Here is a 12,642-nt window from a genome sequence, read left to right as displayed (position 1 = left end):
AACTTCTCTGACTTCTCCCTTATTGTTCTGAAAACACGAGAAAGAAGAAATCAGAAGTCTCATTCTTCTATACAGTCTCCATTGGCATATGCCACTGCTCATGATTGGCCAATGGTGGCTACGTACTCAGGCTGGCCACCTATCGGCACCATCTCGATTAATTTGTGATAGAACGCATGTAGTGGGCGTCGCGTGTGAAGGCATTGCACTGGTGAAAACCTTATCGATTTCCGGCAATTGCCCCCGTATGACGTGGACATGCCTATTTACGTCTGAACGCTTCACAAACTCCAGTAGCATCAAATACCAGTTTATCAAACACAAACCGATATCAATACGTAATACAGGAGTGATTTTCTTTCTCGATTTGCCGACATGTTAATACGACCGTCAGTTTTCACCTCTATGCTTATCGGACATTATGACTGAAAGCGAAACATCATGACACAAGATTATTCAACCACGTCATCAGAATAGCTCACATGACTTTGTCGTATTTTGTTGACATTGCGTTATTTTGGCTTCTGCTTTGGATGATGGAGTACAACATGAAACTACAGCGCTTCCGGCTCGGCTCCTTATTACGTCAGGCAAAAGGAGTCTTTGAGAAAAGCTTCATAAAGTATGCATTTTTTGTTTGATTTGTCTGATCTCGATAGAAAAATGTACGTCATCGTGATTTAGCCCACGTTCCTTTTCTACGACTTCGTGGTCTGAGCTAAGTATCCTTCATTGACCCAATTTTCCCGCTCACCCGATACTGAGTGCAGCTCGAATCAGACGTTCTTCGGCTCGGGGTTGACATGTGTTAAACGATTAAAAGCCAATATATTCTGTGCAGACCCGTAAAAGGCCAGTTGAAGGTCGCCTATACAAAAGCCTAGTTTACCTGTACCAGGTCTATACTCATCTCAACTGGCTCAAAAACGTCGACAGAGTATCTTATATTTAGCTTCTTTCTTTCTCTTCTGCGGCTTTATCGAACACACGAGGCATATCTATTCCCAAGCAATCATTGTCAGTAGGTCTCACCTAGTTCACAGTGTTTGTTTAAGTTTTATTTTTGGAAAGTTGGCATTCCTGCTTTCATCAGTTTTCACGGAAGACGGCAACTTCAGATACGGTAAGCTGTTTGATAGACATTTCAACTTCAAACTTTATCTTGTTAGCCTAGAATGTTACTTCTCCAGCATATTTTTGAAATAAAAAATCCCGAAAAGTTGAAGCCCGTCTGTTGCTCTTTTGCACAATAAGTACGGGATTGAAAAATACCTACAGCAAAGCTTTTTACAAATTCGATTTACCTTTGCAGCTAAAACAAGCCTAAATGTCACTTCAACGGTCGTTTTTCAGGCAATTATCCAAGGCAGTAGGTGGGCCAGACTCAGTTACATAGAGCTATATTCCACCGGGTAAGTATTCGCTATCTGAACACCGAACTGAAAAATTGCCAGCACCTCTTCCAAGGCAATAATTAGCCGAAGTGATCCTCGTACCACTACCACAGGAGAGCTTTCGCGTAAAGTTTTTTTACGCATTTTATACGAGGGGAATACGTGTCAATATACTGTTCCAGTGACACTGAATTGGTTACAGTAGGCGTCTGTGTATAGAATACTTCTCAGCTGAAAAGGTTGACAACTACTTATCGAATGAAAATCTACACATGTAGCAACATTAATCAAGGAGTTGGGTAACTTTGCAGGTAACTGAAAAACGTCCGCTATCCTAGAACAAAATAACCTTTACATGGGGACCTCCCCTCGGTCCGACCGCATGTCAGCTGGCGAAACAATTGAGCCAGCACAGCATTGGATGCCTTGATCAGGCCAAAAAAATGAAATATAGACCCTCGTCCCTGCCACCGCCCCACAATATTTTAAAATTTTCCATTTCCCATTGTGCAACCACTTCATTACGTTGCAAGCACTTCCGTGGCCTGACCTTTCTTGACAGTTGCCTTAGCCAAGCTGCCCGGACACACTACAGCTTGATCGGAAACGCGAACAGAACATTGGTATCGATCGTGTCTGTAAAGTAGTATAAACCAATATGGCGATATTTGTGTACTAATAAGCACAGTTAACATAGATATGCGTGGCTAGTGTTCTAACGGTTATTTATGCAAGTATCAATTCGTGTCTTGTACCCCCCCCCCCCCCCCTCCTCAAGGGTACGACACCTTATCACCCTATAACGACATCTTAAGGCTCAAGCATCATCCTTTTTTCACCAATGCTACTTTTTCTTTCGTCAAGACATCACCATCAACAATATATCAGTTATCACCGTCATATAAAGTAACCGAACTAATTTTACTGGGTAAGGCTGTATGTTCGACAAGACATCGACACATTAGCATCCTTATTCTTTCCAGCTTCGCCAAATTTTCACTAAAGGAAAAATAAATACTACTCAAGCATCGGCAAAGATTAGTGGTGATAGCTTAACTACCCTTGAGGAGGGGGGGGGGGGGGACAAGAAACGAATTGATACTTGCATTAGACGACCAGAATCTAGGCGACTGTGTTATGCATAATTAATGTACATGCAGTGTATAATAGTCGAGGTTTACTTTTGTGAAACTTACGTTATTGTCATGACTCCTAAGGGTATCATTCCTGTCCAGATGATAAAGAAAGTATTTGCAAGCAAAGGCCGCATCAGATAGATTAACAGCGTGGGAGGGATGTAAATAACTTACTTAATTGACCAGGATATGTGATAGGGCGAAAGACTGAAGTCACGGCACTGTAGAAACTCCATAACAATGGCGTACTATTCTTATTCCAAGGCGTCGTGTAGTAATTGGAGAGAGTGCGTGATCGGGGGATTAGCCTAGCGTCACGGGCGTCCCAAAAACGCAAGTCGATTGATATCATATGTTTTGATACATTTTTCCCAAGGCCTTTTGATTGCAATGGAGTTAAACATACGTCGCTCTGGTTGCCAAAAACTGAGAAAAAATGAAATGAAAATGAACACCACCCGCCACCCGCCACCACACGATTTTGAGCGGAAAAGGGTGATCAGCATTGAACACCGGTTATTCACCCCCATCACTAGGACTGAATTAGAAGTGACCAGGAAAGAAAATAAATGTGTACCAAACAGACATTTGCCATCCAATCCGTTGACAAATGCAAAATTAAACCTCCCAGATTCATAACCATGATTAAAACACACTAGACTATGATGAATCGTAGAACATTCGACGAAAAACGACTGAGTCTCAGACTAGAAGCTCAATCTATTGACAAATGTGCACTGGGTGCCTGTGTAATGCACTTGGGCCATGACCTATATGACAATACTGATGTAATTGCACCCAGGGATTAGTTGCCCATCCGTGTTTTTGTGATGCAATCAGAGGAAGTCGTCCCCACGAGTCATTGCTTTCCACCATTAATCAAAGTTTTACGAAGTCAATTTTCTTGTAACTTACACTATCTGAAAATAACCCTATTGCGACGAAGAATGGAAACGTCGCACCAGAATCCGGTAGCAAAGACATCATCTGCATTAATTCTGAAAGCCTATTCAGTATTACGTCACGGTTGCCTCGATCATACACTCAATTCTTCTTCCCAGCGCAAGGTATAGACTTCATCAGCTTGTTTCTGCAAGGCTTGGCCTTTAAAAGCATGACTATCATAAGCTTAATTAATTTGAATAGTTGGTATGAAATGCTCGCCCGTTGGCCAAATATGACAAACAAAACGTTGAGCAGATATTGAGGTGGGAGCAGCAACGTAGGCGTTTCGATTCCGGCGATATGGACGGCTAATCCAATCAGCTTAGACTACCAAGATAAAACATCCATGATACATTCTGCAACAGACCTTATATCCAATGTGACGGAAATGCATATCCGCAAGGAACGCAAGTCCTGATAGATTATCACATTGCGGTCCAGGCTTCTGCTGGTCATTAGTCATGACAGTGTGAGAAACACTTGTCACGGCCCCGGTAACTTAATTCGATGAAACGGAACTGTGGTCTATTTCAATGCGATGCTGGAGCTGATGAGGTAAATTGGGACATTAAACACATTTAATAGCAGTGTTTAAATTTGTTATTATATTACTGGATTTCAGTTACCACCGTACATGAAGAGCAATGGAAACACGGAGAAAGAAAGTGTTACACGCCTGGGTGACATCGTGGGTGTCTTCAGATAAGATTACTCCATCTGAATACCAACGTTGAATGTCAATGTCGTAACACAATCCAACCATTATCAATCGTCCTTGTTCAAGATAACATTACAACTGTAACATTCATTTGATTGTACCACCCCCGCAGAACCCTTGTTTCAATTTTATTTGTATTCCGGGTGCTTTGTTTGAAGATGGTAATCCTCCCCAGCTTATTTAAACGCTCATCTGAATCCCACCGCAGGGCCCCCAAAAGAAAAAAGTATCCTTAGTTTAGCACGTTCTGCTCGGGTTATTTCATGTTGTATGTACATGTACAGTCACAAGGCCTGGTAGTGAACAACAGAACGAATAGAGGGCTGCATTTCCCAAGCAAAATGATTCTGAAGGTGATTTTCGTAGCCACGGGAAATGAACACTGTCACGGGAAAATGGAATTTGGTATTCATGGGATTGAAATTGCCGGAACAAATCTTCTACATTGTATCTCTTTCTAATAGAAAGAGGGAGCGGGTAAAACACCAGGAGAACAAAAATGGATTGGAAAAAAAATCTTCACAAACAGACTTTATTACGACTTGAAGAAATTGAGAGCGTGAAGGCCGTCCTATGCAAATTGTAATAATTTTGAATTGGGGAGTGTCAATGATTTTAGGCAATTTTGGATAGGTGGCCATTTTGGCGCACCTAGGTTATTGATGACCTTGCTAATTATACCAATCATGTTGTCTCAATGGCCAAAGACGCAATGGGCGTACTAATATCTCTTCACAAAACACGATGTGCCGTGTTTTTGACTCGTAAACAGTTTGATAATTGTAGGTGATGGTTTCTAAGAAATATAGCCATGTTTGTGTGAAACTGGACAGTGTTTTTGATATCTTGACCCTATTCTCTCCCAGTACTCTTAAGGCAAAGTGAGCATAAGTATGCTAACAAGTGACCAGCTTCCTCAAATCCCAATTATATATCTGGCGAACTCGTATTTCTGCTGTTCCGGGTAAAAACCAAATCTGAAAAATTGCAATCTGTTGGGGAAACTTTGGGGGCGAACCAAAAACCAACCGTGAAGAATGATAGAACTAGTTTGCGAGGCCCTTTTATAAGTTGTATGTGTTGTGAATTTTTGAACTAACGCAGTAGTTAGTTATGTCACTCAGAATTAGTCCTGAAATGAATCGATAGATTTGCAGAGGCTTTTAGTGTCGAATTCAACAAACAAATATCTCCTTTTGGGCTATATCTCCAGGACATTTGCAATAAGCCAGTTATAAACATGATAATTTGCAGTCAAAGCGCAATCAACGAAATCTGCATATCATGTCGTATGGATTTCGCAACTCATTTGTGTCTAACCAGTCAGTTTCGCTTACTTTCCTACGTAAATAGAAAACGAATGTGTCTACATGGTCGAGTCGCAATATTCAGTTCTCATTTTTGTCGTCATCCCAGGCGACTACACGATACGGCGAAATAAATGAGTGCGGGGGCGGTAAAGTCCGCTATTGCATAAGCTAATGATGATAAAATGCAGCTCTGTTGGTATTTCAAATTGCTCTTCGACGAGCTTTTTGTATATTTGCTATACTCTAAAAGTGCAGAATGTTTTTGAGTTGGAGTAAGGAAAGACAGCTAAAGGGATTTTCAAAATTATGTATGCTTAAGCGTATGGTTCATAACTGTTCGCTGGCGCACGCTGCTTTCGATTTCCCTGTAAAAATGCCGGTGAATACATGTACATTGTATAAATAAAGTCGGCTACGCCAGAAGCACAAAATGAGCTGGTTAAAACAGAGCGCATGAACTTAACTTGCAGTGGATGACGAAATGTTCAATTGCGAAATGCCATTGCGAAAACGCATGCGATCGTGCTTCGTCGTTTGTCGCCAAAATGCACCTCACAATCGGCTGCGTTCTGAAATCCATGCGATGCCCTTTATCGTCCGGCCTTGACAACGTTTTCTTTTCGAAACAGATTACGAGGATATTTCCCTTTGAGACGATACCGAGTGGAAAAAATGCCGTGCGTGGGCGAACCAATCAACGTGTAGATTACATTGATTCCGCTCCTCGTGTTCTGTATTTGAGTATATGACAACCTAATTTACTTCTGGTGATTGGGTTTTGAGATCGACGTCAGGTATTTCAAGGTTGGCCTGAGGTGGGCTAAAATGTAGGTGAAAGCGAGAATAAGAAATACAGCGGTCAATTAGACCACCACGATTATATATATTGCTACGCTATTCTGACCAGGTTCCGCGGTTTGTCATTACTAGGAGCAGGAAATACGTCTAACGTGAGGAGAGGAGGAGTTGATCGTTCTAAGAAAGCGAATCTTGTGAATAATCCACGGCGTATGGGTCATTTGGTGGTTTCAAACTCCAGTAAATTGGCTTGATAGTCCGATCCAATGGCCAACCGAGCGACTGAGGTATAGGGTGCTTTCCTCGATCTCAATAACACTCTTGCACAATAGCTAGCAAAATGCTAGCCGAGACTGAGAGTCATCCACACCATGCAAATGACGGCGAGTAGGTCGAGCAGTGAAATATCGCGTGAAGTGCTGTCGGCGGTAAAGTACTAACGATCCGGCCTGGTTGTCGCGTGCTATCTGCCCTGATTTTCAAAACACTTTGAATGTATAATTGTGCGCTGTGTACATTTAGCACTGCTAATGTTCGACGTGAATTTCTTTCTTGGCGGCAATTGAACACCTCTCTTTATGTGGATGCATCTGCTTTCAGCATATTCAGATATTACAATGTTTTGAAGTTGTTTAGGACAACGTGTAGTAGTTATGGACGCCCATATTCATGTGTGATTTGCCCTGTATGTCAGATAGCTAGACACACAGAAAAGGTAAATATCGGAAAACATAGATACTGTACTGTTCTAATCTAGTTCTGAGGGTCCCATGTACTTTTACTGACCGGGATTCCAGCAAGGTCTTGGTGAGAGTAGCCCCACTTCTGTCGATAATATGTCAGTCAAATTATATGTACTTTCATCTTTGATATGTGTAATGCCGTGTACGGCATTACACAGTCACGGCAAACTTCATCCAATATGTCTATGTGTCGTATAAAGGCTTAAAAATGTTAAAATCGAATTTCTTCGCCCGTATATCCGGGCAAAAATTATCTGGTATGCGCATGCGTAACCTTATGCGAAATCTTGAAATTATGTTCCAGTTTCCGCTGATCAAGTTGAAGGCTCAAAGGATTATAACAGAGACTGATTGTACAGGGGGACAACATTTACCTACTAATCAGGAGTGCACAATAGTTATAGAAAGAGATGTAACGGTATTACTGATAGCTTATACTTTATCACACTGATAAAGTCGGTTAACTTTGAGAATGTCAGTGTTGGACATTCTCGCTCGCTGGCCGATTCTCATGGCTCGGTCTATTGGTCTAATAGTATCTTTCTTGTTCTTCGAGAAGGCCTTCTTGCCGTAGTGCATGATGGATCCATAATCGTAAGCCGCGTCCAGGTGTTGGATAGCTTTGACGGAATACTTCTTGAAATTTCCGGCTTTTCCTGTCGAAGGGAAAGGTTTTTGTAAGGAAATTTCAAACTCCAGGGTATGGCTATAAAGTGCAGTTACCATTTCATGTATTTAGCAAAGTTTAAATAGTTTGTCTGTTAACGACATCAACTGCGTGGTGATGTTCGCTATCCCAGGTCAAAAATTCAGATAAGTTTCATATACATGTACATTGTTTAGAGTACAATATTTGCAAGATGATTTCAAAAGTCTTATAATAGTAAGAAACTTACAAAATTTTACCTACACGTGTACACAAAAGTACATGCAACGTCATTTGATCTTAACGAAGATGTGCTTGTAGCTTTATACTTCGGACAGGGCTTCCAAGTAAAGTCTAGGAACCAGCGACTACCGCTGAATGTTCAGAATAGCTACGGGCGTATATATATTTCACTAGTTCATCTTCATTTTCTCACCTTTTTGGATGTTATCATACATGACTTTGATGTAGTCGTCTCTGTCGGCTCTGCTCTGTTCGTGCACGAAGCCGATTGCATGGAGCATCTCGTGCAGAATTGTGCCCACTCCGAGGCATCCGGTGCCGAGTGACAGTTTCTGGGGCCTATTCCCCTTACTAGACCGGCCCAAGACAGAGTAGCAACTGCAAGACATGTTAAAACTAGATTGAATGGAAACTCGGTTGTGGATATTCATGAAATGAGAGGCACCCTTACACATTAAACGAATCGAGGAAACAGCGCGTTTTTCACAGGCGTAGGAGTAATTTCACTGCATGTTACTGGTTCAGTGATTGTAACGAACCACATAGCCTGTGATAGCGGAAAACCACGACGACTTCCCGCTGTTAGAAGAATCACCCCCTTACCCCTTCCCTCTGAATATCTTGACGAAACTCTTTTGTGTAGTTCTTTCAATCCATCGAATGCATGTTTTCTTCGCAAATATGTCAATTGCGTTCTGGATGTTCTCCCGGTTTTGGGATGCTGCAAAGAAAATATCGATGAAAAGTCACGGCGAGGAGATAAGTAAAATGTTAAGAAAACAATAGGCAGTAACGGAGTGAGATCTATTTCTGCAAAATGGGATCTACCGAAATTTATTAAATTTAGCAGAAATGAGCTCAATATTTTTCTTATTTCATACAAGGATGAATTTGTCGATTGAATTTTTTCTTAATTTAATACTAATTTAAAAATTTGATACACCGGTCCAAAGTCAGTTATTCCTCGATTCTGATTTTGGACAGGTGTCTCTAATTGTATGATTTTTTCAACGTCCGTCCAAAATAAGTCAGTAATTCTTCGATACTGATTTTGGACAGGTGTCTCTAATTGTATGATTTTTTCAACGTCCGTCCAAAATCAGTACTGATTTTGGACGGACGTGGAAAACGGACGTGGAAAAAATCAATGTGTTTAGATTAATTTTAAAAGTATATGTAGCCGCTTTAATTAGGTTAGTGCGAATGGTATGGGGAGTCAGCTCGCATCAGTTAAAACGTTTGATACCCTGCTTACATTTGTTTTGTAAATATACTCACTATAGTTAGACTTCTTGTCAATTTTGTAGTAAACTCTTCCACCGGGCCAACGTTTTGACTTCTGGGTGAGTGCGTTTCTTACCTACAAGCAGAGTTAATTGAAGGACATCCTATTTTTTAAACTATCAATAAATAACTACAATGGTCTGCCCTTTATACCCCACAAGGTACGCCTCACGTTTGCGATATCATTAAGATTCGTTCCCATAACAACCCTTAGGATGGCTCTGCTGTATTCCATCTAATGTTTTCACCAGAGCCATCTCATAACGAAGTGATTCATTACTCACGTTAGACACGATCATGTCTCCTTCGAAGTGGTCACCGAATTCTTCTGGGTGTTCTTCGACATAACTGTCACTTTCATCTGCATCTGTTCAGTGAAATTGGAAAGGATATCTGCTTAATGGATTGACAAGTAAATATTCATGCCACAGAGTCTAAACTATTGATATTGGCCGATGGAAATCGTGTCCTAAACCATAGGCCATGCGCGATGCTAATAGGCCACGTGAGCAATGTGCATGTTGTAGAATGTTGAAATACACAACATGCGTGATCAAGGGTTGTACATTGCGTTGCGGACAGAAATCTTAACTTTGGAACATGGCACACGATTATCATGCACGAAACGTGTATTTCACTTGAGTTAATGTTTTTGTACATCTATTGATATGGTAGTCTGTATTGTACACTCAATTTAACTAACTCACCTGGAATCGGGTTAGCATCATTACGCTGCAGACACAAAAAAATACAAAACAGAAATCCAAGCATACGAACCGCGCTCATTTTGACAGCCATTGTTATTGAAGTGTTGGTTTCTTGAAGGTGTGTGCTATTTCACTCGGCAATGAAAATGAGGATGGGTGGCAAGTGCGTCGAGAGGTATTAGTAACATGAAAAGCCCCAGCTGTTTTGAAAGATAAGTCCAAGGTCTCTACATGCTGATATGAGGCGATATCTAAATACTTAACTTTGAAAAAATACACCTGCAACAACAGATCAATCGCCCCGCAAACAATTATTTTATCACAGCTACCTATGATAATAATCGTTACGTTGTCTACCGATAAGACTCGTTATCGCTGTTTGATATCTATTACACTCTTACAATGTCTACTCTTTTTTTGCAGGCATGCAATACTGCCCCCCGGTCCCCACTTACGGACGAAAGATATTACACTCTTACAATGTCTACTCTCTTTTTGCAGGCATGCAATACTGCCCCCCCCCCCCCCCGGTCCCCACGTACGGACGAAAGATAACTCCTTCGATTGTGGATGGGCATATATTTAATAACAGATTTAAATCAAGGCTTTGAAATAGTTTATTTCCTTTATTGCAAAATCTAATAATGGTATCCTCACACTAAATGTAGCTCGTTAGCCGCGTTCTGATGTAGGTCACATTGAAGAAGAAAACATTGATAATCGTGTCTGTTTTAGACTGCATTTTCCTTCAGCCGCCTGAAAGTAAATCAGCAGGTTTGATAGAGAATATTTTGTAAATCAATAAGTGTCACCTCAAGATTTCATATCAGTGTGATGAGCCGCAATTTTTGTTTCGAAAAGAGCAATAATTGGCGAAAATATTTTGGCGGATCACAAAATGGATTGTTTATATCAGGATGAATTCCAGTGCGCCACTATGATACTTACTTGTGTTACATGCGCCAGGTTTGATCTCGATGCTGTCGAGAGCCATGTCGCTCTGGTAGCTCGAGCCTACTTGCCCTTGGAAAACAAACTGTAATAAACAATATATCAACAGCATTTTTCAAATTTGTTAGCTTATTCGGTTTAAAGGACGTCGTAGATGGATAGATGGTAGTTATACTTGTTTTTAAGCCAACGGTTGAGACCAATTAACCAAAGCTTATAATACTTTTATCAGAATTTTATAACATACATACACTAAACATTAAGGTCTTAAACAAGTATCTTTATATGAATCCTATATCAGGATTTTCGTCCTGGGATATCCATTTCGGGCAATGCTTACCGCGCCAGTGCCTGTAAAGGTTACTGTAAGATAATTAGTTGTCCAAGCCTTGTCACTACTTGGGCCACCTTTCCTCGACATCTGGTATTCGCTGTTACCGATCTTTAGGAAGACTGTGAGATAGCCCATGGTTGATCCGTACATGTGGGAACGGTATGTGACACAGGTCTTGTCCGAGAGGCTAAAAGTGGGCGTTGTCAGGGAAGCGGTGTCATTCACAACGGCAGGGTGTGAGGCCTCGACAAACATGTAATACCCTGAAAACAATCAAGAATGTGAGTTATTAAGTTAAAGTGAAGGTGATTTTTTTTTTTTTTTTTTTTTTTGTAGCTTTTGTAAAATGTTCATTATTCATGTTCTGTTCTTTTAATCGTCTTGTATGTTTATTACATAAAAATTCAATGTAAATGTACTTTTATAAGGAGTAATAAACAATTTGAATTTGAATTTGAGCACTCAGTGTCTAATAATTAAAAGCTTGAACTCCTAGAAGGAAAGACCAAACTTTTCGCAAGCAATCAACCACCTTTCGATATTCGGAATATATGTCCCTCACAAGTCAGTATCCCCATTACCTGATCCTCCGTATCCTGAATCGGGTCCAGTGTTGCCGGATGGTGTAGACCCTTGCTGCCTGGTCCAGTCAAGGACATCGTTGGTGTTCTGAGTGAGGCCGCAGATATCGCTTTCAAAGTTGCACGAGAAGTAAGTAGATGGAGCTGAAATATTGATGAGTGCGTACTAGATGTGATGGATTTGGCTTTTATGCCTTTTTTAGTAGATGGACGTTCTTCATACTTTTTTTCAGCGGATATTAACTTCGTGCAGTAATGGAAGGCTACGGCAACCTTTCTTACACGTGTGGCTTGCTTAACATTATACGGTATTGCTGTAGATACTTGTTAATATTGCGTAGGCCTGGTGATAAAAAGTTAGGTTCTCGTCCTTTGATATCAATCCACATATACATGTATAACCGTTTCGGACGCAGCTGACCTTTTAGTTTTTTAGATATTTGGTTTTAAATCTTTATTATGAAGAATTTACCTGAAGTTGGCGATGGGGTCGTTGAAGCTGAAAATAAAGTCACATGTAATGCATTAATAAATTCGCAACCTACTATTTTCACTGATAATAGATTTTAATTCGTGAATATATACTGAAAGTAGAGAGCGATGAAAGGAAGAAAGCAAGACGAAATCTTACATTAACAACAGTAACTGACAAAGCCAGGTTGAAAAATTAAAAACTTACGATTACTACATTTTCCAATTGTGACCGAGAGCTCATCAACTGCCAAGTCTCCTTGCCAGCTACTGCCAGTGGTGCCAGTGAAGACAATCTAAATTCAGAAAAAATGCTTTAAAAATATTATCACATAACATATGTGACCCGTTCTAGCAAAACCAGTAGCATGTCACACATAA

At 40.6% G+C, this 12,642-nt stretch overlaps 1 long non-coding RNA gene across 1 annotated transcript; it reads right to left on the bottom strand.

Annotated features, from left to right (window-relative positions):
- Positions 1-9,236: 9,236 nt before the first annotated feature.
- On the bottom strand, positions 9,237-10,053 carry LOC135500373 (uncharacterized). Its single transcript, XR_010449437.1, has 3 exons — positions 9,925-10,053; positions 9,502-9,584; positions 9,237-9,293 (listed from the first exon to the last, which is right to left on the bottom strand). It is a non-coding gene; the product is annotated as an uncharacterized LOC135500373 (long non-coding RNA).
- Between the last annotated feature and the right edge of the window lie 2,589 nt (positions 10,054-12,642).

The sequence above is a fragment of the Lineus longissimus genome, chromosome 16 (assembly GCF_910592395.1).
Source record: "Lineus longissimus chromosome 16, tnLinLong1.2, whole genome shotgun sequence".
In the NCBI taxonomy this organism is placed as follows: Eukaryota; Metazoa; Nemertea; class Pilidiophora; order Heteronemertea; family Lineidae; genus Lineus; species Lineus longissimus.
This window is presented reverse-complemented; position numbering and strand designations above follow the sequence as displayed.